Source organism: Oncorhynchus masou, chromosome 8 (genome assembly GCF_036934945.1).
Source record: "Oncorhynchus masou masou isolate Uvic2021 chromosome 8, UVic_Omas_1.1, whole genome shotgun sequence".
NCBI classification, from domain to species: Eukaryota; Metazoa; Chordata; class Actinopteri; order Salmoniformes; family Salmonidae; genus Oncorhynchus; species Oncorhynchus masou.
In genome coordinates this window covers 45,676,281-45,704,278 of record NC_088219.1, presented here as the reverse complement: position 1 = coordinate 45,704,278, position 27,998 = coordinate 45,676,281, and the positions used below count along the sequence as shown (strand labels likewise).

At 42.8% G+C, this 27,998-nt stretch overlaps 3 long non-coding RNA genes across 3 annotated transcripts in view; 1 reads left to right on the top strand and 2 right to left on the bottom strand.

The window, feature by feature from the left end:
* Positions 1 to 134: 134 nt before the first annotated feature.
* LOC135544744 (uncharacterized) lies at positions 135 to 2,597 on the bottom strand. Its single transcript, XR_010456373.1, has 2 exons — positions 2,462 to 2,597; positions 135 to 2,143 (listed from the first exon to the last, which is right to left on the bottom strand). It is a non-coding gene; the product is annotated as an uncharacterized LOC135544744 (long non-coding RNA).
* The window catches only part of LOC135544743 (uncharacterized), a 52,453-nt gene continuing 26,824 nt past the window's right edge, over positions 2,370 to 27,998 (top strand). The window contains exons 1-2 of the long non-coding RNA XR_010456372.1: positions 2,370 to 2,447; positions 14,311 to 14,361. This is a non-coding gene — a long non-coding RNA (uncharacterized LOC135544743). The remainder of the gene's footprint in view (positions 2,448 to 14,310; positions 14,362 to 27,998) is intronic.
* LOC135544742 (uncharacterized) overlaps positions 7,400 to 27,998 on the bottom strand; it is a 32,785-nt gene continuing 12,186 nt past the window's right edge. Inside the window, exons 2-3 of the long non-coding RNA XR_010456371.1 lie at positions 11,613 to 11,936; positions 7,400 to 10,402 (exon numbers count right to left, since the gene is read on the bottom strand). This is a non-coding gene — a long non-coding RNA (uncharacterized LOC135544742). The remainder of the gene's footprint in view (positions 10,403 to 11,612; positions 11,937 to 27,998) is intronic.

Here is a 27,998-nt window from a genome sequence, read left to right as displayed (position 1 = left end):
GCTAAGCTAGGCTAATGCTAACTAACTTCAAAAGTCCTGGTTAAGTTGAAGTGACACTTGAGTGACCCATCGACTAAAATGTGTTGACTCAGATTGCCCTTCAGTGTTTTATTACAAGAATCTACACATTTGACACATTTTTACAGTTTAATAAAAACAAGGTTATGTTTGTGTAGAATCCTCTACTGTCTTGGATATTTTGAATGCTTTTAATGCGAAACCTATGAACAGTATCAATATTTGAAACGGCCAGCGTCATTGAGGCTCGAATGCCAAAACAGTGTAAACTAATGCAGATATCGAACAACCCAGCAAATAACGAGTCATATCAATTCACATTCACGTGTGAACAATGAAATACAAATGTTTAGCTTTCGCTCAGTAGTTAATAAAAGAACAAAGAAATATGTGCAGTAGTATTTTCTGTTTACAGTTCATATCTGTATCACATTGCTTTTCTCTAAGAGATTTGAAGGAACTCATGCCTGTTATTCTTCAATTGGTCTTGCTGAGATTTGAGGTTTGCATTAAGAAACAGTGAATGAAACATGTTTCATACGAGACAGTCAGAGTCCGAGTATGACAATGTTTGAGGATGGGACAAGAAGATAAAGGCATAGTGGAGTTTGGCTTACTTTTGTCATTTCCAGTCACATACAGTACCCTATATTTTGGTGAAAGGAACAATTTTAAGCCAAACTCCAAATAAGGACAGATGAATTTACTGTACCATCGCAGGCTTTATCACAGATATCTATAGCACCAGTTTGAGTGCCATAAAAAAATGTAAGTTATCTAGCTGCTCAGATACACGGTTGTCTTTTGTTTGGAAACAAAAGTGAGCATGCCGCGTTAAGAAGTCTAACCAAAATTGGGTGGAAGAGCTCTCTCTCTGTGAGGTACTTAAAAAGTCAAGCTATAATCAAATACAAAATTATAATCAAACAACCAAAATATGTTGATTGGGATTGTAGAGTGTGACAGAACGATTTCTCGTAAGGCTTCGTTTATTCTCCAAAATGCATACTCTGCCATTTTTGCACTGGTTGTAGAACTGTGTAACCGTGAGTGCATAGCGATACCACAATTTCACATATTGAGGATAAATGAGTCTTAGGAGCAGAGTTTTGGGGGGAGGAAACATGTCCTTACCAGGCAGTGCATCGGGGGGTATATTGTTTACTAGCAGAGACTAAAGTTAGCTGAAGTTTGTAGTGGCTGTTTAAAGAAAACCAAACCATGGATTACAGTTTCTCTTGAACCATAGACTGGAATATACTGAACCTCACCTTTAAGATTGTTGCCCTACCTAGAGTAAAAATGTTTTTCAAAACATGAACCAAAAAGTGTAAGGGTGGGGGTAGTCGGTGCCCACTGTTCATGTATTTCTTAAAAAAGAAAAGTCCATCCAGTCCATCTTAAACGCTCGATCGAATGGCATATGCCGGTGTTACACTGGAGCCTCCTCTGTCTATCGGAGACCCAAGGTTGTCCTTGGACCTTTGACTTCCCGTCCAGTCTTTCAATGACTTTGGAACGCCCCCACCACCAACCGGGATGCTCCTTAAGACATGCAACTCAATTCTTTACCAATCGCCCGGCACTGCCCACCCCCACTACTCCAACCTCTACTTCCTCCCCAAGATCCTCCAAACTACTCACACATAAGATTAGGGCAAACAAAACACAAAAATACGGCACCACTGGGCCAGTAACATATCCATCCAGCAGGGGGCAGCAGCTCATGTCGTCTCCCCTGTGTCTCCCTCCAGCGAGCTTGACCGACTATAGAGTCTATTGTCTCAGTGAGTCTTGCGCACCTGCCAGCAGTGCTGTACTCTCAGATGAGCTTTTGCTGATTTTTGCGTGACGCAGCCTAGCCACATGTCCCGAGCACAGTTCTTGGATCAGATCTAGACTGATCAGATGAGTTGCCCCTCAGTGGGGACGTTAAGCATGCTGTCCATTTCCAGGTGCGCCCCGGCCATCTCCTGAGCGCTGGGGCTGTAGGATCCCCCCGACTGGCGCTTCTTGCGGGCTGTGAACACCATCAAGGTGAGGCGATGACTGCTAGCAGAGCACCAAGCCACACCAGGGGAATGGCTATCACCAGCCACGGCACCCGCTCTTTCTGGGGCTGTTTCTGCAAGGAGGAAACAAGCAAGGAACCAAGAGAGAAATGTCAGTGATGAGTGACTAATTTTAAAATTACTGTAATGCTAAAAATATACATTACATGTCTTAATAGTCTTCATGAATAAACCAATATAAATCCAGAGATTTGAATGAATAACTATAAATGCATTGGAAAGACAATAATATTTGTTGTTTACTAATAATTAAATATTTTTTTATTGTGTATACATAGACAATGAATGCAAAATGACTTGGAAGAGGAGGAGAAGAATGAAGAAGTTTTGTATGGCAGAATGGGCCGCTGTAGCCAGGTAGGCACACACACCAGAACCAGTCAATCGATACAGGATCCACCATTACGACAGGGGTTAGACTTACACTCATTTATCACGCCTGAGGAGGAAAACACAATGAGGACATTTTAAACAGACAGAACAAGCATAATATACAGTGGGGTCTGAAATGATTGACACCCTTGATAAAAATTTGTGAAAATTACTATATAAAATGAATTATTCAAATACCTTTTGTATAATGTTGGGAAATTATTTTATTCTAATACAATTGCTCAGAGAACGAGATATTGTTTAACAAGTAATACTGTTCTTCTCTCAAAAAGGTACTGTAGGGGGTCATAATTTCCAATGCCTTTCAATACTTCACCTTTCAATGATAATGGCACTGAACCTTTTTCTAAAATGTTTTATGAGATTGGAGAACACGTTGGGAGGGATCTTAGACCATTCCTCCATACAGAATCTTCCCAGATCCTTGATATCATTTGTCTGTGCTGGAAGTGCCAATGCCGTTTATTAAACTCCTGACGGTGCTATGGTCAGATGACATGAAAATCATCTAGCAAGACAATAACCGCAAGCACTAATCAAAATCTGCAAAGAAATCAATATTTTTCTATGGCCATCTCAGTCTCCAGACTTGAACCCCATTGAAAACGTATGGCTTGAATTGAAGAGGGCAGTGCATTGTGGGGTATATTTTTTGATAGCAGAGACTAAAGTTAGCTGAAGTTTGTAGTGGCTGTTTAAAGAAAACCAAACCATGGAAACCATTTCCACGTACGGGAACATAAGAGCAGACAAAGGATATCAAGGATCTGGAAAGATTCTGTATGGAGGAAGGGTCTAGGATCCCTCTCAATGTGTTCTCCAACCTCATAAAACATTTTAGAAAAAGTTTCAGTGTTGTTATCCTCACAAGGAAAGGGTGCCAATAATTTTGACCACTATTTTTTAAAATACTTTGTTAGTGCTAGCTGTGCCACTAGATATTCTGGGTTCGAGTCCAGGCTCTGTCGCAGCCGGCCGCGCCCGGGAGACCCATGGAGCGGCACACAATTGGCCAGCGTCGTCCGGGTTAGGGGAGGGTTTGGCCGGCAGGGATGTCCTTGTTCCATCGAGCACTAGAGACTCCTGCGGCGGGCCGGGCGCAGCGCACACTGACAAGGTCGCCAGGTGTACAGCGTTTCCTCCGATACATTGGTGCGGCTGGCTTCCGGGTTAAGTGGGCATTGTGTCAAGAAGCAGTGCGGCTTGGTTGGGTTTCGGAGGACACACGGCTCTCGACCTTTGCCTCTCCCGAGTCCGTACGGGAGCTGCAGCGATGAGACGAGACTGTAACTACCAATTGGATCCCACTAAATTGGGTAAAAAAAAATATATAAAAAATGTATGTCTTTCTAAGAAATTGTATTAGTATAAAATATGATTTCCCCATTATTTTGAGCATACAATATAGCTAAGTATTTGTATTATTTATATTATAGTATTTTTTGCTAATCTTTATCAAAGGTGCCAATAATTATATTTATATATATATATATATATATATATATATATATATATATATATATATATATATATATTCTGGTATCCATCCCTACAGTACCATACCAAGCAGTGTTTCCCAAACTGTGGTACACTGTAATGGCTGATTTGTGTTATTTTGTGCATACAAATTTAAAATGTGTCGCTCTCTATTTTTTTTTTTACCTTAACCTTACTAGGCAAGTCAGTTAAGAACAAATTCGTATTTACAATGACGGCCTGGGAACAGTGGGTTATCTGCCTGTTCCAGCTGGCTGGTGTGTTTACGGACATATTCAATCAATCCCTATACCAGTCTGCTGTTCCCACATGCTTCAAGAGGGCCACCATTGTTCCTGTTCCCAAGAAAGCTAAGGTAACTGAGCTAAATGACTACCGCCCCGTAGCACTCACTTCCGTCATCATGAAGTGCTTTGAGAGACTAGTCAAGGACCATATCACCTCCACCCTACCTGACACCCTAGACCCACTCCAATTTGCTTACCGCCCAAATAGGTCCACAGACGATGCAATCTCAACCACACTGCACACTGCCCTAACCCATCTGGTCAAGAGGAATACCTATGTGAGAATGCTGTTCATCGACTACAGCTCGGCATTCAACACCATAGTACCCTCCAAGCTCGTCATCAAGCTCAAGACCCTGGGTCTCGACCCCGCCCTGTGCAACTGGGTACTGGACTTCCTGACGGGCCGCCCCCAGGTGGTGAGGGTAGGTAACAACATCTCCTCCCCGCTGATCCTCAACACTGGGGCCCCACAAGGGTGCGTTCTGAGCCCTCTCCTGTACTCCCTGTTCACCCACGACTGCGTGGCCACGCACGCCTCCAACTCAATCATCAAGATTGCGGACGACACAACAGTGGTAGGCTTGATTACCAACAACGACGAGACGGCCTACAGGGAGGAGGTGAGGGCCCTCGGAGTGTGGTGTCAGGAAAATAACCTCACACTCAACGTCAACAAAACTAAGGAGATGATTGTGGACTTCAGGAAACAGCAGAGGGAACACCCCCCTATCCACATCGATGGAACAGTAGTGGAGAGAGTAGCCAGGTTTAAGTTCCCTCGGCATACACATCACAGACAAACTGAATTGGTCCACTCACACAGACAGCATCGTGAAGAAGGCGCAGCAGCGCCTCTTCAACCTCAGGAGGCTGAAGAAATTCGGCTTGTCACCAAAAACACTCACAAACTTCTACAGATGCACAATCGAGAGCATCCTGGCGGGCTGTATCACCGCCTGGTACGGCAACTGCTCCACCCTCAACCGTAAGGCTCTCCAGAGGGTAGTGAAGTCTGCACAACGCATCACCGGGGGCAAACTACCTGCCCTCCAGGACACCTACACCACCCGATGTTACAGGAAGGCCATAAAGATCATCAAGGACATCAACCACCCGAGCCACTGCCTGTACACCCCGCTATCATCCAGAAGGCGAGGTCAGTACAGGTGCATCAAAGCTGGGACCGAGAAACTGAAAAACAGCTTCTATCTCAAGGCCATCAGACTGTTAAACAGCCACCACTAACATTGAGTGGCTGCTGCCAACACACTGACACTGACTCAACTCCAGCCACTTTAATAATGGGAATTGATGGGAAATGATGTAAATATATCACTAGCCACTTTAAACAATGCTACCTTATATAATGTTACTTACCCTACATTATTCATCTCATATGCATACGTATATACTGTACTCTATATCATCGACTTCATCCTTATGTAATACATGTATCACTTGCCACTTTAACTATGCCACTTTGTTTACATACTCATCTCATATGTATATACTGTACTCGATACCATCTACTGTATCTTGCCTATGCTGCTCTGTACCATTACTCATTCATGTATCCTTATGTACATATTCTTTATCCCCTTACACTGTGTATAAGACAGTAGTTTAGGAATTGTTAGTTAGATTACTTGTTGGTTATTACTGCATTGTCGGAACTAGAAGCACAAGCATTTCGCTACACTCGCATTAACATCTGCTAACCATGTGTATGTGACAAATAAAATTTGATTTGATTAGTTCAGGGGCAGAACGACAGATTTGTACCTTGTCAGCTCAGGGGTTTGAACTTGCAACCTTCCAGTTACTAGTCCAATGCTCTAACCACTAGGCTACCCTACTTACTTCTCCCCTGCGAAACCGGGCACACAGAAACAGTTGGCCCCCAACAGCCCGCCATGGCAGATTCCATTTTATATATATCCTCTTCGCACATCAATGGCAGGTAGGTCCACCTGTGGGTAATGTACAGAATTACACCATCTGACTCAAAGCCGTGAAAACTACCCAATGTCCACAATAGGTGTTCGAGTGAAGGGTTCCTGTTCATCAAAAAATATTGAATCAATCAACTTATATTTATAATATCTGTTTTTCACTTCAATTAGGTATGCTGTATTTGATATGATAGGTTAAGCAACTCAATATAAAACTTGGTATCAAACCTAAATATGTGCTAGCTAGATACAAATGATCTGATAATCTATTATTCCACATGACAATGGTCCCTGACCACTTACTGTGACACTAATTGGTTGGCATAAAGAGGCACCTCACTGGCAGAGTGGGCCGGCAAAGTAATCTGTGTACTCACATCCACACAGGGGCCCCCGTTTTCACAGCTGTGTTCCTCGCACTTATTCAGGTCCTCCTTGCAGGTTTCACCCCCGAACCCCGGGTCACATGTGCACTTGAAACCTGCCAACTCATCAGTGCAGATGCCGTAGACGCAGGGCCCGGACACGCACTCGTCTGTGTCCACCTCGCACTGCACTCCCTCCCTACCCGGCTTGCATACTCAGTCAAACTTGTTAAAGAGATCCTTGCACGAAGCTCCGTTCAGGCAGCGGTCCGAATGGCATACATCAGCACTCGTACATTCCGTTTGGATATCCTTGTCGCCTGTTCTGTGGAAGCGGGCAGGCTGCAGCGGGTGTTGGGCATCCACAAATGGTAGATAGACCCCAGCGACTCGCATGGCGCCCAGGCAGCCCAAGAAGCTCTCGGCGATAGCAACCTCTGCCCCTACCTCGTTGAGGAAGTGCAGGACACCCGCCTCCTCAGGGGTGCTGCTGGAGTCGGTGATGCCATCCACGGTGATAACCCAGTGGGATTAGGTCGGGCATGGATATGTGCAAGCGGTGCCATCGGCCCCATGGCGCACGTCAAAGAAGGTCAGCACCTCCACACTGAGCCTCCCATGTATCTCAATGCGGATCGAGGAGTCCAGCAGTCCCATCAGCAGGCGCTTCAGAACAGCACAGTCTTCTCTGAGCGGGTGCAGAGCTCCAGGTACTTGGGTCAACGGCAACCGCAGGGAACCCTCTGCACTGAGCTGCAGTGGGTTGATCTCGAAGGTAGTGTTGGTCACACCTGAGGGTTAACAAATGGGTTAGACATTAGACAACAAAAACTCACTATATAACGTAAACTCACCCCATTCCGTACAAATGTGCACAACCGCGACATTCAAACGAGGCTGCAAAGAAAACTAATGGGACTGTAGTGACTGTGATGACTTCAAAATAGGGGGTGTGAACTACGTTTCTATTCAAGCGTTGATCAGCATGGTAATCGCTCTATAGTATTGGAGAAAAGTTGAAAAAAACGGACCCTCTGTTACATCATGACGTGTGATGCCGTAACTTACAGCACGCATAAAGCAACTATTTCTGTCTTACAATCTGTCTCCACCAGGTGTAGCACTTCTCTCATCATTTAAAAACAAGAAATGGACAGTGACGGGGGTAAGGGGGATACCGACTCATTTTTTCCGTCATCACTGCAAGCATCATGACTCTCAAAGCCGCTGTTCACTTCTGAAGATCACTTTAGCACCGCACTAAAAGCCCGATTCAAATTCAACACAAATCTTCAAATAGGTATGTAATGACACATTATATAAACTCTTTATCATGTTTTATTTACATTTTAGAGGCAATAAGGTGATAAATTGGACAGATTGAGTGAAAAAAATAAGTTTTCCCACACGATATCTGTCCTTCTCACTATCACGCATTAGTTTTTCTTCCCCACCCGCCATTTTTAAAAAGACTCGACGGAGCTCATTGCCTTCTTGAATTATGCAGAAACGGGCAGCGGGAGCTCATGTCATTGATTTTGTTGGAAAGGGGAGAAATTGTGCTTTACAATTGTATTGACATTACGTTTTTGGGACGCTAAAATAAGGTAAATTGTACAGACCAAGGCGATGTACAAAAGTGAGTGAGTTTACATTATATAATATACTAATAAACCTATCTAGTATACATTTTGTGCGTGTGGGAATTGTTTCATTCATGCAAAGACAGATACACACATTTTTATTTATTTTTAAGGCTTTTGCAAGAAAGCAAATGTGAAGAAACCCTAAAGTGCTTTTCTGACAGCCAGCAGAATATCGCAGAGCACTCCCCCAGTACACTACTTGTCATCCGAGCCACACACAAGGCGACAGCACACAGTCTATGCGAAAGTCGGTGGTGATAATAGCAACAAAATAAACAAAATAATATCACTATAAAACCCTAAGCATGCATACAAACGTCATTACATACAACAGCAATTGTTAATCCAAAAATGGATTCACAATTATTTTTATTGTTAAACGTAACTCTATAAACTGATAGTATTAGCCACCTAGCTAGCTAGTGGGCAAGTTAGCTGGTCCTGCTGTTGTTTCGTTCCCCACCCCCGTCCAGTGATGCCAACTTAGCAATTTTATTGATAGATTTAGCAACTTTTCAGACTCTCCTGGCAACTTTTTTTCAAACAGCACCTAGCAACACATTTTGCTACTTTTAAAAATGTATTTGGAACTTTTAGCAACTTTGGAAAAGTGACTCAAACACTAAAATGCATGCAGTTTCCCTCTATATGACACAAAAACTATTTTCTCTGTCACACACACCTGGCTGCAAAAATACATTGTGAGTGACATCAGCAGCAGGCGCTCAGCTCGTGCACAGGCAGCAGAAGGCCAGCAGCAATTTCAGCAAATTGCAAATCATTGTACGGGTTCAACTTGCCAAACCCAATTAATATAGTTTGTCACTAATGCTTGAACTTACAACATCAATCAAAAACATGTCTCAGTCAAAATTGTACAGCCAGAAGTACAGAAAAGAGTCGGAGTCTTGTACCTGAACAAATGTCAAATCATATTTTTTGTCGAGATGGCCAGTCAATTTGAGCAACGTTATTGTGTATTCTACATAATGACGTAGACTTACGTTATTACGCAATGACTTCAGAACATAATTTAGCAACTTTTAGCAACAAATCAACCTGCCTCTTAGCAACTAACCCTGAAAATTAGTTGGCAACACTGACCCCGTCCACCATGCACTGTCTGTCAGCACCCTAAGAAGTTTTGCTAGTCTTGAGTTATTTTCTTTCAACCTAAGAATTTGCTTAATATTTACTCACACTCATATCCGTCAGCCAGGTCCACACAATGGACATTGACACGTGTCTCGCAGGTCTCGCAGGTTTTTATTAATCCGAATTTTGATACAGTTGACATTATTTAAATTTACTGCCTACGCCTAATGTCTGTAATATTTCACTCTAATGTTGATAATCATAGGTCAGTATGGAATATTAAACCTCTTAGAGCTACCCCCTACTTTTTTCAATTTACGCCTGAAGACATACCCAAATCTAACTGCCTGTAGCTTAGACACAGAACCAAGGATATGCATATTCTTGGTACCATTTGAAAGAAAACACTCTGAAGTTTGTGTAAATGTGAATTGAATGTAGGAGAATATAACACAATAGATCTGGTTTAGATAATACAATACAACATTCAGATAGGATGACAGGGACAATTTCAGTGAAAGGGCAACAGTACTTGTACAAAGTTTCAGAATGATAACTTCCAAAATGAGTGTGCTACATGACATTTATCATGAAGTCACCCAGGTGTCCCACACAAGTAGCCCAAATGTACCCAAGTGGCCAAATTGGTGAAGTTATACATTTTGAATGGAATAACTATATACAAAATACCAAAATGGTATTCTAACACACCCCCTCAAAAAATGGAGAAAAAAACAGGAAAAATAAATATACATTTACAAAATAACACTTTCAATATTTGGAAGACCCTCTGTCCTCTACACAATATTGTGCTGCTGATGCCAGTTGCCATAGCAGTCTCTTGCTGCTATATAGCAGAGGGTAACCAAGCATATGGTGCAGGTGATGGGGGACTTCATTTTGCAAAGAACACAGCGACGCCTCCATGCTGTGGCCTTTTGGCCCTGAGGCACATCCATGCCTGCAGAAATAAATTTGGGCAGATGAACACCACTTGTGGCAGGAGTTGGATGAACCAGCTTCAGTGGGGGATGGAAACTTGGCACTGGGGGCTCCCATTCGGAGTCAGTGTCACTGTGAAAGAAAATGTTCAGTTAGAATAGTTTCACACATGAGCCCTGTATCAACAGATATAATAAACAGATATGTAGAGAGTACAGGGAACATATTATTATAGACCTGCTAGATCTACTGTCTCATTTATATTATGACATTTCAGCTAGATCTACTGTCTCTATTATATTATGGCAAACCAGCTAGATCTACTGTCTTTATTACAACAGAACAGCTGTATCTACTGTCTCCATTTCACTTTGGCCATTGTTGTGGGCCTGCCCTCCCCTCAACAGCCTCAAATAGTTTATTTCATTTCACAAGAAATATTTGATATTATTAATTTCAAACAACGGCATTAGCATGATGTCCTCTCCGTTCAAAAACAATTCCTCCATTTGGGAATCGCTGAATGAATCGTCCTCGATCAATTTCTTCTAAAATTGTGTGTACATCTGTATACCTAGACTTAGATTTAGCTTTCCCTGACTTAGTCGCCATACTGATTGATATATAAACAGCTGAATATGCGCTTTACCAAAACAATGCTGTGCGTAAACATGCGTTGGTCCTTCCGGTATGAATCGTCAATGGCGAATTAACCTCTTTACGCCGGAGTTTACTACATGGGTTGGTCTTCCAACACATAAACATTACATATTGCCGTTTACCTCAGCTCATTGGCTATCTACCCAGCTAGATTTCAATATGATCAGTGGTCATTGGGTTAAAATACAGTCAATCAACGGTGCACAATAATGTCATTACTTGTTGTCTTCAAATCGGTTTCTTTCAGTCAATACGTCTCGCGAAATGACCGATCACGTTTGGTTGTGTTACAAACAAACCAGTTGATTGCAATGAAACCAAACATGACTGAAAAAGTCACGTTTTGTGTGTGTATTTACCTCGTATGTTTCGTAGTTTGTGATTTTGTTATGCCTGTGCTGGTTGAAATAGTTGTTTTTTATGGGGCTCTATTCTCAGATAATCGCATCGTATTCTTTCGCAGTAAATCATTTTTTAAAACTGACAACGCAGTTGGATTAGCAAGATTCTAGGCTTTCGAAACATGTGAGACACTTGTATTTTCATGAATGTTTAATATGACTATTTATGTAGCGATTAGCGGTTCTGTGGCGGTTCTGTGCATAGAGAGGTTAATATATAATATTATTACACTTTATTACAATAGAGGTATTGATATTGATATTAGTCTATTAAGTCCTACCTGGCAGGTGTCATCGCTAATACAGCCAGGCTCTACATTCTCAGCATTGGTGGGGATGTACAGCTCTCCTGAGTTATTCAGTTTGCTGTTCCACACGCCCATGTCCAGATGCACCCTGTGCATGGCTTTCGGTCAGGGAAGGACTCTCCCCATGCCAACTTCTCCGTCCTCCCTGGGTCGCCTCAGCTGGAAGAGTAGGCCTTTGGGCTTCAGTGAGAGCAGGAAAAAAAAGAGATACTGAAGTTGGTGCCGTGGAAGCTCCCGATGTCGTAGGCACTGTATAGCTCACTGTTTTCTCATGACGGTACATCCAGGAGGGGAACTCTGTCAGAGTGGAGATGGAGTTGTTATAGAAGGAAAGCAATACTATGGATGACAATCAAGCAGTCATATGTACCTATTTCACATAGGGTAAATCACTAATCTAGCAGTGAAGAGAAAAATATTTGACAAAGAAAAATGCTTTGACAAACCCAACCACAACCCTCAAACAAAATTGCAAGTGTGGTTCCACACTGCACTTTCCCACCTGGACAAAAGGAACACCTATGTGAGAATGCTGTTCATTGACTACAGCTCAGCGTTTAACATCATAATGCCCACAAAGCTCATGACTAAGCTAAGGACTCTGGGACTAAACACCTCCCTCTGCAACTGGATCCTGGACTTCCTGACAGGTAGCAAGGGTAGGCAACAACACGTCTGCCACCACAGGACCTGACTCCAGGGATGAGAAGCAGGTACGGGGAGCCAAACATTATTTCAGGAACAGACATAGAACACGACAGCGCCAGCACATGGGTAAACAAGGACATATGACAAACAATCCCGAAGCATTGAATAGAGAGAGGAAACAGACAGGTATATGGAAGGAAATTACACAAGCAATTGAGTCCACATGAGTCCAATGAGTGCTGACGCGCGTGACGGGTAAGGGCAAGTGTGCATATTGAAGGTGGCTTGAGTGCGTAATTTTGGGGAGTCTGGCACCCTCGAGCACCAGAGGGAGGAAGAGCGGGAGCAGGCGTGACAGCCACGCTGATCCTCAACACTGGGGCCCTTCAAGGGGTATGTACTTAGCCCCCCTCCTGTACTCCTTGTTCACCCACGACTGCGTTGCCGAACACAACTCCAACACAATCATTAAGTTCGCTGACAACACGAGTGATAGGCCTGATCACCGACAACGATGAGACAGCCTTCATAGATCTGTAGGATTTTTAAAATTGTAATCCCTTTTTAGATTACATTTTAAGGCAACAAAATGTGACAACTGTGCAAGGGGTGTGCACACGTTTACTAGGCTCTCTATCTTCGACAGACTTGAAAGCATTTACATCCCAGCACTTCACCACTGTATCTGTTTGTCAATAACTAATCTCTGCTCTTAGGATAATACTGAAAGAAAGTATAGTGGACAGTAAATACAAGAGTGGTCAATTTGTACTCTCTGGTGTTTGTTTCAATTCAATTCAATTCAAGGGCTTTATTGGCATGGGAAACATGTGTTAACATTGCCAAAGCAAGTGAGGTAGATAATATATAAAGTGAATATGTAAAGTGAAAAACAATAAAAATTAACAGTAAACATTACACATACAGAAGTTTCAAAACAAAGACATTACAAATGTCATATAATATATATATATATATATATACAGTGTTTTAACAATGTACAAATGGTTAAAGGACACAAGATAAAATAAATATGCATAAATATGGGTTGTATTTACAATGGTGTTTGTTCTTCACTGGATGCCCTTTTCTCGTGGCAAAAGGTCACAAATCTTGCTGCTGTGATGGCACACTGTGGAATTTCACCCAGTAGATATGGGAGTTTATCAAAATTGGATTTGTTTTCGAATTCTTTGTGGATCTGTGTAATCTGAGGGAAATATGTCTCTCTAATATGGTCATACATTGGGCAGGAGGTTAGGAAGTGCAGCTCAGTTTCCACCTCATTTTGTGGGCAGTGAGCACATAGCCTGTCTTCTCTTGAGAGCCATGTCTGCCTACGGCGGCCTTTCTCAATAGCAAGGCTATGCTCACTGAGTCTATACACAGTCAAAGCTTTCCTTAAGTTTGGGTCAGTCACAGTGGTCAGGTATTCCGCCGCTGTGTACTCTCTGTGTAGGGCCAAATAGCATTCTAGTTTGCTCTGTTTTTTTGTTAATTCTTTCCAATGTGTCAAGTAATTATCTTTTTGTTATCTCATGATTTGGTTGGGTCTAATTGTGCTGTTGTCCTGGGGCTCTGTAGGGTGTGTTTGTGTTTGTGAACAGAGCCCCAGGACCAGCTTGCTTAGGGGACTCTTCTCCAGGTTCATCTCTCGTTAGGTGATGGCTTTGTTTTGGAAGGTTTGGGAATCGCTTCCTTTTAGGTGGTTATAGAATTCAACGGCTCTTTTCTGGATTTTAATAATTAGTGGGTATCGGCCTAATTCTGCTCTGCATGCATTATTTGGTGTTCTACGTTGTACACGGAGGATATTTTTGCAGAATTCTGCGTGCAGAGTCTCAATTTGGTGTTTGTCCCATTTTGTGAAGACTTGGTTGGTGAGCGGACCCCAGACCTCACAATCATAAAGTGCAATGGGCTCTATGACTGATTCAAGTATTTTTAGCCAAATCCTAATTGGTATGTTGAAATTTATGTTCCTTTTGATGGCATAGAATGCCCTTCTTGCCTTGTCTTTCAGATCGTTCACAGCTTTGTGGAAGTTACCAGTGGCGCTGATGTTTAGGCCAAGGTATGTATAGTTTTTTGTGTGCTCTAGGGCAACAGTGTCTAGATGGAATTTGTATTTGTGGTCCTGGTGACTGGACCTTTTTTGGAACACCATTATTTTGGTCTTACTGAGATTTACTGTCAGGGCCCAGGGTTCTCTAACGAGAAATAGGCAGTAGCATGGAGACTGCTTGTGAATGCCTCGAGATAGCACAGTTGCTAATATAAAGATGCCTAGTTCATCATTTTAACCAGTTCCTTGAAAATCTCCATAAGCACTGTCATGCTGACAAAGGAATGCATTACTGCTGACCTTTCCCAACCCATTAGAGATAAGGATGAAGCCCCTAGACAGACCAGGCCTGCTGAGAAAATAAAAGAGTGTAAGAAAATAAGTACACAAGAGGTGGAGTGTTTTCTCTCACACAGCGGGAGACCTATCCACAGGAGCCACACTGAAGCTAAGGCTTAAACTTAAACCAAACACTTATTAAGGTGGTCCAGTTAGTAAGGTGGTACAGTTAGTAAGGTGGTACAGATGGTACAGTTAGTAAGGTGGTACAGTTAGTAAGGTGGTACAGCTAATAAGGTGGTACAGATGGTACAGTTAGTAAGGTGGTACAGTTAGTAAGGTGGTACAGTTAGTAAGGTGGTACAGTTAGTAAGGTGGTACAGTTAGTAAGGTGGTACAGATGGTACAGTTAGTAAGGTGGTACAGTTAGTAAGGTGGTACAGTTAGTAAGGTGGTACAGTTGGTAAGGTGGTACAGTTGGTAAGGTGGTACAGTTGGTAAGGTGGTACAGTTGGTAAGGTGGTACAGTTAGTAAGGTGGTACAGTTAGTAAGGTGGTACAGTTAGTAAGGTGGTACAGGTGGTACGGTGGTACAGTTAGTAAGGTGGTACAGGTGGTACACTTCGTCAGGTGGTACAGTTAGTAAGGTGGTACAGTTAGTAAGGTGGTACAGGTGGTACGGTGGTACAGGTAGTAAGGTGGTACAGTTGGTAAGGTGGTACAGTTGGTAAGGTGGTACAGTTAGTAAGGTGGTACAGTTAGTAAGGTGGTACAGTTAGTAAGGTGGTACAGTTGGTAAGGTGGTACAGTTGGTAAGGTGGTACAGTTGGTAAGGTGGTACAGTTGGTAAGGTGTTACAGTTGGTAAGGTGTTACAGTTGGTAAGGTGTTACAGTTGGTAAGGTGTTACAGTTGGTAAGGTGTTACAGTTAGTAAGGTGGTACAGTTAGTAAGGCGGTACAGGTGGTACACTTCGTCAGGTGGTACAGTTAGTAAGGTGGTACAGTTAGTAAGGTGGTACAGTTAGTAAGGTGGTACAGTTAGTAAGGTGGTACAGTTAGTAAGGTGGTACAGGTGGTACACTTCGTCAGGTGGTACAGTTAGTAAGGTGGTACAGTTAGTAAGGTGGTACAGGTAGTAAGGTGGTACAGTTGGTAAGGTGGTACAGTTAGTAAGGTGGTACAGGTAGTAAGGTGGTACAGTTGGTAAGGTGGTACAGTTGGTAAGGTGGTACAGTTGGTTAGGTGGTACAGTTAGACAGGTGGTACAGGTGATACAGTTGGTAAGGTGGTACAGTTGGTAAGGTGGTACAGTTGGTAAGGTGGTACAGTTGGTAAGGTGGTACAGTTAGACAGGTGGTACAGTTAGACAGGTGGTACAGTTAGACAGGTGGTACAGTTAGACAGGTGGTACAGTTAGACAGGTGGTACAGTTAGTAAGGTGGTACAGTTAGTAAGGTGGTACAGTTAGTAAGGTGGTACAATTAGTAAGGTGGTACAGTTAGTAAGGTGGTACATTTGGTAAGGTGGTACAGTTAGACAAGTGGTACAGTTAGACAGGTGGTACAGTTAGACAGGTGGTACAGTTAGACAGGTGGTACAGTTAGACAGGTGGTACAGTTAGACAGGTGGTACAGTTAGACAGGTGGTACAGTTAGACAAGTGGTACAGTTAGACAGGTGGTACAGTTAGACAGGTGGTACAGTTAGACAGGTGGTACAGTTAGACAGGTGGTACAGTTAGACAGGTGGTACAGTTAGACAGGTGGTACAGTTAGACAGGTGGTACAGTTAGTAAGGTGGTACAGTTAGTCAGGTGGTACAGTTAGTAAGGTGGTACAGTTAGTAAGGTGGTACAGGTGGTACGGTGGTACAGGTAGTAAGGTGGTACAGATGTTACAGTTGGTAAGGTGGTACAGCTAATAAGGTGGTACAGATGGTACAGATAGTAAGGTGGTACAGTTAGTAAGGTGGTACAGTTAGTAAGGTGGTACAGCTAATAAGGTGGTACAGTTATTAAGGCGGTGCAGGTGGTACGGTGGTACAGTTAGTAAGGAGGTACAGGTGGTACACTTCGTCAGGTGGTACAGTTAGTAAGGTGGTACAGTTAGTAAGGTGGTACAGTTAGTAAGGTGGTACAGGTGGTACACTTCGTCAGGTGGTACAGTTAGTAAGGTGGTACAGTTAGTAAGGTGGTACAGTTAGTGAGGTGGTACAGGTAGTAAGGTGGTACAGTTGGTAAGGTGGTACAGTTAGACAGGTGGTACAGGTGATACAGTTGGTAAGGTGGTACAGTTGGTAAGGTGGTACAGTTGGTAAGGTGGTACAGTTGGTAAGGTGGTACAGTTGGTAAGGTGGTACAGTTAGACAAGTGGTACAGTTAGACAAGTGGTACAGTTAGTAAGGTGGTACAGTTAGTAAGGTGGTACAGTTAGTAAGGTGGTACAGTTAGACAAGTGGTACAGTTAGACAGGTGGTACAGTTAGTAAGGTGGTACAGTTAGTAAGGTGGTACATTTGGTAAGGTGGTACAGTTAGACAGGTGGTACAGTTAGACAGGTGGTACAGTTAGACAGGTGGTACAGTTAGTAAGGTGGTACAGTTAGTAAGGTGGTACAGTTAGTAAGGTGGTACAGTTAGACAGGTGGTACAGTTAGACAGGTGGTACAGTTAGTAAGGTGGTACAGATGGTACAGTTAGTAAGGTGGTACAGTTAGTAAGGTGGTACAGTTAGTAAGGTGGTACAGGTGGTACGGTGGTACAGTTAGTAAGGTGGTACAGGTGGTACACTTCGTCAGGTGGTACAGTTAGTAAGGTGGTACAGTTAGTAAGGTGGTACAGTTAGTGAGGTGGTACAGGTAGTAAGGTGGTACAGTTGGTAAGGTGGTACAGTTGGTAAGGTGGTACAGTTGGTTAGGTGGTACAGTTAGACAGGTGGTACAGGTGGTACAGTTGGTAAGGTGGTACAGTTGGTAAGGTGGTACAGTTGGTAAGGTGGTACAGTTGGTAAGGTGGTACAGTTAGACAAGTGGTACAGTTAGACAAGTGGTACAGTTAGTAAGGTGGTACAGTTAGTAAGGTGGTACAGTTAGTAAGGTGGTACAGTTAGTAAGGTGGTACATTTGGTAATGTGGTACAGTTAGACAGGTGGTACAGTTAGACAGGTGGTACAGTTAGACAGGTGGTACAGTTAGTAAGGTGGTACAGTTAGTAAGGTGGTACAGTTAGTAAGGTGGTACAGTTAGACAGGTGGTACAGTTAGACAGGTGGTACAGTTAGACAAGTGGTACAGTTAGTAAGGTGGTACAGTTAGTAAGGTGGTACAGTTAGTAAGGTGGTACAGTTAGACAGGTGGTACAGTTAGACAGGTGGTACAGTTAGACAGGTGGTACAGTTAGACAGGTGGTACACTTAGTAAGGTGGTACAGATGGTACAGATAGTAAGGTGGTACAGTTAGTAAGGTGGTACAGTTAGTAAGGTGGTACAGGTGGTACGGTGGTACAGTTAGTAAGGTGGTACAGGTGGTACACTTCGTCAGGTGGTACAGTTAGTAAGGTGGTACAGTTAGTAAGGTGGTACAGGTGGTACGGTGGTACAGGTAGTAAGGTGGTACAGGTGGTACAGTTGGTAAGGTGGTACAGCTAATAAGGTGGTACAGTTAGTAAGGTGGTACAGTTAGTAAGGTGGTCCAGTTAGTAAGGTGGTACAGATGGTACAGTTAGTAAGGTGGTACAGTTAGTAAGGTGGTACAGTTAGTAAGGTGGTACAGTTAGTAAGGTGGTACAGATGGTACAGTTAGTAAGGTGGTACAGATGGTACAGTTAGTAAGGTGGTACAGTTAGTAAGGTGGTACAGTTAGTAAGGTGGTACAGTTAGTAAGGTGGTACAGTTGGTAAGGTGTTACAGTTGGTAAGGTGTTACAGTTGGTAAGGTGTTACAGTTGGTAAGGTGGTACAGTTGGTAAGGTGGTACAGTTAGTAAGGTGGTACAGTTAGTAAGGTGGTACAGTTAGTAAGGCGGTACAGGTGGTACGGTGGTACAGATAGTAAGGAGGTACAGGTGGTACACTTCGTCAGGTGGTACAGTTAGTAAGGTGGTACAGTTAGTAAGGTGGTACAGTTAGTAAGGTGGTACAGTTAGTAAGGTGGTACAGGTGGTACACTTCGTCAGGTGGTACAGGTAGTAAGGTGGTAGAGTTGGTAAGGTGGTACAGTTGGTAAGGTGGTACAGTTAGACAGGTGGTACAGGTGATACAGTTGGTAAGGTGGTACAGTTGGTAAGGTGGTACAGTTGGTAAAGTGGTACAGTTGGTAAGGTGGTACAGTTGGTAAGGTGGTACAGTTGGTAAGGTGGTACAGTTGGTAAGGTGGTACAGTTAGACAAGTGGTACAGTTAGACAAGTGGTACAGTTAGTAAGGTGGTACAGTTAGTAAGGTGGTACAGTTAGTAAGGTGGTACAGTTAGTAAGGTGGTACATTTGGTAAGGTGGTACAGTTAGACAGGTGGTACAGTTAGACAGGTGGTACAGTTAGTAAGGTGGTACAGTTAGTAAGGTGGTACAGTTAGTAAGGTGGTACAGTTAGTAAGGTGGTACATTTGGTAAGGTGGTACAGTTAGACAAGTGGTACAGTTAGACAGGTGGTACAGTTAGACAGGTGGTACAGTTAGACAGGTGGTACAGTTAGACAGGTGGTACAGTTAGACAGGTGGTACAGTTAGTCAGGTGGTACAGTTAGTAAGGTGGTACAGTTAGTAAGGTGGTACAGTTAGTAAGGTGGTACAGTTAGTAAGGTGGTACATTTGGTAATGTGGTACAGTTAGACAGGTGGTACAGTTAGACAGGTGGTACAGTTAGACAGGTGGTACAGTTAGTAAGGTGGTACAGTTAGTAAGGTGGTACAGTTAGTAAGGTGGTACAGTTAGACAGGTGGTACAGTTAGACAGGTGGTACAGTTAGACAAGTGGTACAGTTAGTAAGGTGGTACAGTTAGTAAGGTGGTACAGTTAGTAAGGTGGTACAGTTAGACAGGTGGTACAGTTAGACAGGTGGTACAGTTAGACAGGTGGTACAGTTAGACAGGTGGTACACTTAGTAAGGTGGTACAGATGGTACAGATAGTAAGGTGGTACAGTTAGTAAGGTGGTACAGTTAGTAAGGTGGTACAGGTGGTACGGTGGTACAGTTAGTAAGGTGGTACAGGTGGTACACTTCGTCAGGTGGTACAGTTAGTAAGGTGGTACAGTTAGTAAGGTGGTACAGGTGGTACGGTGGTACAGGTAGTAAGGTGGTACAGGTGGTACAGTTGGTAAGGTGGTACAGCTAATAAGGTGGTACAGTTAGTAAGGTGGTACAGTTAGTAAGGTGGTCCAGTTAGTAAGGTGGTACAGATGGTACAGTTAGTAAGGTGGTACAGTTAGTAAGGTGGTACAGTTAGTAAGGTGGTACAGTTAGTAAGGTGGTACAGATGGTACAGTTAGTAAGGTGGTACAGATGGTACAGTTAGTAAGGTGGTACAGTTAGTAAGGTGGTACAGTTAGTAAGGTGGTACAGTTAGTAAGGTGGTACAGTTGGTAAGGTGTTACAGTTGGTAAGGTGTTACAGTTGGTAAGGTGTTACAGTTGGTAAGGTGGTACAGTTGGTAAGGTGGTACAGTTAGTAAGGTGGTACAGTTAGTAAGGTGGTACAGTTAGTAAGGCGGTACAGGTGGTACGGTGGTACAGATAGTAAGGAGGTACAGGTGGTACACTTAGTCAGGTGGTACAGTTAGTAAGGTGGTACAGTTAGTAAGGTGGTACAGTTAGTAAGGTGGTACAGTTAGTAAGGTGGTACAGGTGGTACACTTCGTCAGGTGGTACAGGTAGTAAGGTGGTAGAGTTGGTAAGGTGGTACAGTTGGTAAGGTGGTACAGTTAGACAGGTGGTACAGGTGATACAGTTGGTAAGGTGGTACAGTTGGTAAGGTGGTACAGTTGGTAAAGTGGTACAGTTGGTAAGGTGGTACAGTTGGTAAGGTGGTACAGTTGGTAAGGTGGTACAGTTAGACAAGTGGTACAGTTAGACAAGTGGTACAGTTAGTAAGGTGGTACAGTTAGTAAGGTGGTACAGTTAGTAAGGTGGTACAGTTAGTAAGGTGGTACATTTGGTAAGGTGGTACAGTTAGACAGGTGGTACAGTTAGACAGGTGGTACAGTTAGACAGGTGGTACAGTTTTTAAGGTGGTACAGTTTTTAAGGTGGTACAGTTAGTAAGGTGGTACAGTTAGTAAGGTGGTACAGTTAGTAAGGTGGTACATTTGGTAAGGTGGTACATTTGGTAAGGTGGTACAGTTAGACAAGTGGTACAGTTAGACAGGTGGTACAGTTAGACAGGTGGTACAGTTAGACAGGTGGTACAGTTAGACAGGTGGTACAGTTAGACAGGTGGTACAGTTAGTCAGGTGGTACAGTTAGTAAGGTGGTACAGTTAGTAAGGTGGTACAGTTAGTAAGGTGGTCCAGTTAGTAAGGTGGTACAGATGGTACAGTTAGTAAGGTGGTACAGTTAGTAAGGTGGTACAGTTAGTAAGGTGGTACAGTTAGTAAGGTGGTACAGTTGGTAAGGTGGTACAGTTGGTAAGGTGTTACAGTTGGTAAGGTGTTACAGTTGGTAGGTTGTTACAGTTGGTAAGGTGGTACAGTTAGTAAGGCGGTACAGGTGGTACGGTGGTACAGTTAGTAAGGAGGTACAGGTGGTACACTTCGTCAGGTGGTACAGTTAGTAAGGTGGTACAGTTAGTAAGGTGGTACAGTTAGTAAGGTGGTACAGGTAGTAAGGCGGTACAGGTGGTACGGTGGTACAGTTAGTAAGGTGGTACAGGTGGTACACTTCGTCAGGTGGTACAGTTAGACAGGTGGTACAGTTAGTTAGGTGGTACAGTTAGTTAGGTGGTACAGTTGGTACAGTTGGTAAGGTGGTACAGGTGGTACAGTTAGACAGGTGGTACAGTTAGACAGGTGGTACAGTTAGTAAGGTGGTACTGTTAGTAAGGTGGTACAGTTAGTAAGGTGGTACAGTTAGTAAGGTGGTAAAATTTGTCGGATGGTACAGTTAGTAAGGTGGTACAGTTAGTAAGGTGGCACAGTTAGTAAGGTGGTACAGTTAGTAAGGTGCTACAGTTAGTAAGGTGGTACAGTTAGTAAGATGGTACAGTTAGTAAGGTGGTACAGTTAGTAAGGTGCTACAGTTAGTAAGGTGGTACAGTTAGTAAGATGGTACAGTTAGTAAGATGGTACAGTTGGTAAGGTGGTACAGTTGGTAAGGTGGTACAGTTGGTTAGGTGGTACAGTTGGTTAGGTGGTACAGTTGGTAAGGTGGTACAGTTAGACAAGTGGTACAGTTAGACAAGTGGTACAGTTAGTAAGGTGGTACAGTTAGTAAGGTGGTACAGTTAGTAAGGTGGTACAGTTAGTAAGGTGGTACAGTTAGTAAGGTGGTACAGTTAGTAAGGTGGTACAGTTAGTAAGGTGGTACATTTGGTAAGGTGGTACAGTTAGACAGGTGGTACAGTTAGACAGGTGGTACAGTTAGACAGGTGGTACAGTTAGTAAGGTGGTACAGTTAGTAAGGTGGTACAGTTAGTAAGGTGGTACAGTTAGACAGGTGGTACAGTTAGACAGGTGGTCCAGTTAGACAGGTGGTACAGTTAGACAGGTGGTACAGTTAGTAAGGTGGTACAGTTAGTAAGGTGGTACAGATGGTACAGATAGTAAGGTGGTACAGTTAGTTAGGTGGTACAGGTGGTACAGTTAGACAGGTGGTACAGTTAGACAGGTGGTACAGTTAGTAAGATGGTACAGTTAGTAAGGTGGTAAAATTTGTCGGATGGTACAGTTAGTAAGGTGGTACAGTTAGTAAGGTGGCACAGTTAGTAAGGTGGTACAGGTGCTACAGTTAGTAAGGTGGTACAGTTAGTAAGATGGTACAGTTAGTAAGGTGGTACAGTTAGTAAGGTGGTACAGGTGGTACAGTTAGTAAGGTGGTTACTAACTGTACCACCTTACTAACTGTACCATCTGTACCACCTTACTAACTGTACCACCTGTACCACTATTCTAACTGTACCACCTCACTAACTCTACCACCTCACTAACTGTACCATCTGTACCACCTTACTAACTGTACCACCTTACTAACTGTACCACCTTACTAACTGTACCACCTTACTAACTGTACCACCTTACTAACTGTACGGTGGTACAGTTAGTAAGGTGGTACAGTTAGTAAGGTGGTACAGTTAGTAAGGTGGTTCAGGTGGTACAGTTAGTAAGGTGGTACAGTTAGTAAGGTGGTACAGTTAGTAAGGTGGTACAGTTAGTAAGGTGGTACAGTTAGTAAGGTGGTACAGTTAGTAAGGTGGTTCAGGTGGTACAGTTAGTAAGGTGGTACAGTTAGTAAGGTGGTACAGTTAGTAAGGTGGTACAGTTAGTAAGGTGGTACAGTTAGTAAGGTGGTACAGTTAGTAAGGTGGTACAGTTAGTATGGTGGTATAGTTAGTAAGGTGGTACAGTTAGTAAGGTGGTACAGTTAGTAAGGTGGTACAGTTAGTAAGGTGGTTCAGATGGTACAGTTAGTAAGGTGGTATAGTTAGTAAGGTGGTACAGTTAGTAAGGTGGTACAGTTAGTAAGGTGGTACAGTTAGTAAGGTGGTTCAGGTGGTACAGTTAGTAAGGTGGTACAGTTAGTAAGGTGGTACAGTTAGTAAGGTGGTATAGTTAGTAAGGTGGTACAGGTAGTAAGGTGGTATAGTTAGTAAGGTGGTACAGTTGGTACAGATAGTAAGGTGGTACAGATGGTACAGATAGTAAGGTGGTACAGATAGTAAGGTGGTACAGATGGTACAGTTAGTAAGGTGGTACAGTTAGTAAGGTGGTACAGTTAGTAAGGTGGTCCAGTTAGTAAGGTGGTCCAGTTAGTAAGGTGGTACAGATAGTAAGGTGGTACAGATGGTACAGTTAGTAAGGTGGTACAGTTAGTAAGGTGGTACAGTTAGTAAGGTGGTACAGTTAGTAAGGTGGTACAGTTAGTAAGGTGGTACAGATGGTACAGTTAGTAAGGTGGTATAGTTAGTAAGGTGGTACAGTTAGTAAGGTGGTACAGTTAGTAAGGTGGTACAGTTAGTAAGGTGGTTCAGTTGGTACAGTTAGACAGGTGGTACAGTTAGTAAAGTGGTACAGTTAGTAAGGTGGAACAGATGGTACAGATAGTAAGGTGGTACAGTTACTTTGGCCGGGTCGGCCAGCTCGAGGAAGAGTCTTGGTCGTTCCAAACGTCTTCCATTTAAGGATATTGGAGGCCACTGTGTTCTTGGGTACCTTCAATGCTGCAGTTTTTTTGTACCCTTTCCCAGATCTGTGCCTCGACACAATCATGTCTCGGAGTTCTACGGACAATTCCTTTGACCTCATGGCTTGGTTTTTGCTCTGACATACTGTCAACTGTGGGACCTTATATAGACAGGTGTGTGCCTTTCCAAATCATGTCCAATCACTTGAATTTACCACAGGTGGACTCCAATCAAGTTGTAGAAAGGTCTCATGGGATGACCATGGATGATCATGGATGATCAATGGAAACAGGATGCACCTGGACTTATTTGGGATGGACTGACGTGACAACTACAGGCTGTTTTGAAAAAAATTCAGGGTGGTGATATATTCACTTTGGAAAGAGTTTTCTGTCTGTGATTTGGGGAGGATGTCTTTGTTACAAATCCTTGTTAAGGCCTGCAATTATTGCAAGTTATCTGCATGGTTCTGTCCCCCAACCTAGCAGTATGGGAATCCAGAATTTAGACACCATAACATGGGGGCTAGGCTTGGGACTTGGTTATCCATAGTATATTATATGAAATACAAACCTAATTTGACAATGGAACCTCATGATAAAATCCATTATAAAGTCTCCTATTGTGAAACCATCTAATCAAAGTCAGAGTTATTTTCCAGCCAAGAGAAATCCCTTGATCAGCTTATCACCAAGCTGAACGCTCTGTCACAACAGGCAGAGCTTCCGGCTAGATATGTAGCCCGAAGACATCTACAAATGTAAATAGCTCAGCAATAAGCAGGCAGCGTCCAAAAGGTTCTAATGAAACTCAAAGGGAAGCCACGGGGTGCTTCATGGGGTCTCTACAGGCTATTGTGTATTTCATTCATTCTACTGTCTAGCGCAGCAACACACACACACTCTTTCATACTCATTTACACACCTGCCACTGGCAACCCTTGGATACTGGAAAGCATTTAGGAATTCCTTTCTTGCGCGTGCATGTGTGTGCACTCTACCCGAGTCTGGGAAAGTGACTGGTAAACACATGACTTCCACCAAACCACCCCCCAAAAGTGTCCAGCAGATTGGGGTTGCCATGGAAGCACCAAAAGTTATGCAGGTGCCTTTTGTAGGGCCAACGACCTCTGCTGACAACCTCCTCCTCTAACTCTCCTGTCAGCGTCATGGATGCTGGGATGGGGTGGTAGCAGCAGTGGTGGTAGTGGGTTAAGAAATATGGAGGACCACTTTGGTTTTAACAGGTCTCCCTTTGAGCCTTTCCTGCATGGGGCTTTCTGTGTGTTTGTAGGAACCCAGAGGATTGCACTTCAGCTTCTGGCAGGTTTTAGCCTCCTGCATGGCAAAGCCTATTTGAGACCAGGCAGCGTAGTATTAACTAAGTCCGTAGTCTTAGTCAGTCTCCTGTTGAGGTGAAAAGTACCGTGGTAAAGAAAAAAAAAAGGTCCCAGAAGTTGGACCTCATTGCACACAACATTACACGCCCATGAGCGTTTGTCATTTGTTTTAATTTCAAGTTTAGAACCAAAACTATTTAGATTCTGTGATACGTTTTTCCTGCATTATGCTCAAAGCACTAATTATGATAATGAGGATAGTCACACTAAATATGGAGTAATTACAGCTGTATAATGGAAGATTATGATAAGATATAACAATGTTCTTCTTTCCTAGTCCTGGAGAGGCTCAGTGTGTGCAGGCTTTCCTTCCAGCCCAGTGCTATAACAGTGGTTCAGATAAAAATAAAAAAAATTCTACTGTGTTATTGACTTGTTAATTGTTTACTCCATGTGTAACTCTGTGTTGTCTGTTCACACTGCTATGCTTTATCTTGGCCAGGTCGCAGTTGTAATTGAGAACTTGTTCTCAACTAGCCTACCTGGTTAAATAAAGGTGGGAAAAAAAGAAGAAAAAAAACTCCCCTATGATTAGTTGATTGGTTCAATCAGGGCTCTCGAGAACCAGGAGTGAAAATTAAATGTTACCCCATATCCTGTGCATCCATCCCCCATGCACCTATTTCTCTATGCTCATCACATTAACATCTTATCATGTACCTGTTATTTAAGGCTAACTCTTATCTCTGACAATAGGTATATGGCCCACTAGATGGATGTCATAAGGTGAATTCACCAATTTGTAAGTCGCTCTGGATAAGAGCGTCTGCCAAATGACTTAAATGTAAATGTACATGATTAGGAATAATAACATTTGTTGTTTGGAGTATAGACTGTAAATCTGTATTAATATTGTATGTAAGTGGCCTGTAGTGAACCAGAAATGGTTGCAGAGAGCAGTACCGTACCTATTCCGAATTAAATTATTTTCATAAAACGCTGAAAGAAATTATACCGAAATGAGAATGGACTGAGTGGACAACCCTGACTCACACCCTTTTTCTAATTTTACCATTTTTACCATGCAACCCTCTTTCACTCCTATCAAGGTCAGAACTGATCTTGATAGCCTTTCTTGGTCTTAATCGCTCCCAGCCAATACCATTGGCCCTCTAAACTACTGATAGCAGGATACCTGCTCAGATTACCACCGAGGCTCTTTGCCTGTTCTCTCTCACACACACACACAGTATACAGGGCCTTCAGAAAGTATTCACACCCTTTACTTTTTCACATGTTGTTGCATTACAGCTTGAAATCAAGGTTAAATTTAGATTTTGTGTCACTGATATGCACACAATAACCCATAATATCAAAGTGGAATTGTGTTTTTAGAAATGTTTACAAATTAATTAAAAATTAAAACCTGAAATGTCAATAAGTATTCAACCCCTTTGTTATCGCAAGCCTAAATACGTTCAGGAGTAAAAATGTGCTAAACAAGTCACATGATAAGTTGCATGGATTTTTAAACGACTACCCCAATTCTGTACACCACACAAGTATCTCATTCGAGCAGTGCATTTCAAGCACAGATTCAAACCGATGGTTTGCAAAGAAGGGCACCTATTGGTAGATGGGTAAAAAAGAAGACATTGAATATCCTGTTGAGTATGGTGCAGTTATTAATTACACCTTGGATGGTGTATCAATACACCCAGTTACTACTACTACTACTACTAACTCAGTTGCCGGAGAGGAAAGAAACCACTCAGGGATTTCACCATGAGCCCATTGGAGATTTTAAAACAATTACAGAGTTTGTTTGTGATAGGAGAAAACTAAGGATGGATCAACAACATTGTAGTTACTCCATAATGCTAACATAAATAACAGAATGAAAAGAAGGAAGCCTGTACAGAATATATTCCTAAACATGCAATAAGGCACTAAAGTAAAACTGCAAAAAATGTGGCAAAGAAATGAAATTCATGTCCTGAATACAAAGCATTATGTTTGTGGCAAATCCAACACAACACATCACTGAGTATCACTGTTAATATGTTCAAGCATGGTAGTGGCTGCATCATGTTATAGGTATGTTTGTTATTGGCAAGAACTAGAGGGGTTTTTTTAGGATAAAAAGAAACTGAATAGAGCTAAGCACAGGCAAAATCCTAGAGGAAAACATGGTTCATTCTGCTTTCCAACAGACACTGGAAGACTACTTCACCTTTCAGAAAGACAGTTAACTAAAACACAAGAACAAATACACACCAATACGACATTGAATGTTCTTCAGTGGCCTAGTTACAGTTTTGATATAAATCCGCTTGAAAATCTATGGCAAGACTTGAAAATGTCTGTCTAGCAATAATCAATTAACACCTATTGATGCTCCTGGACAAATCATATACCCAAAACAAACACCCAAAACACACACCCAAAACACACACCCAAAACACAAAACACACACAGTTCCTCTCCCCCGTTCCAACCCCTTAAGGAGGGCAAGATATCGACAAGTCCTTCCTCTCGTGGTGTCACAACTTTCCCTCTTCTCTGGTGCCCTTGAGCAAGGCACTTTACCCCTCCGGTACTCCGGTAAGGTCTACAGCTGTTGTATTCGATTTAAGTGCTCTGTTGCAGCCCCTGTGCTGCTCCCAGCCTGTAATGTGTGTGTTGTGTGTCAGGTTGGGTACTGTGACAG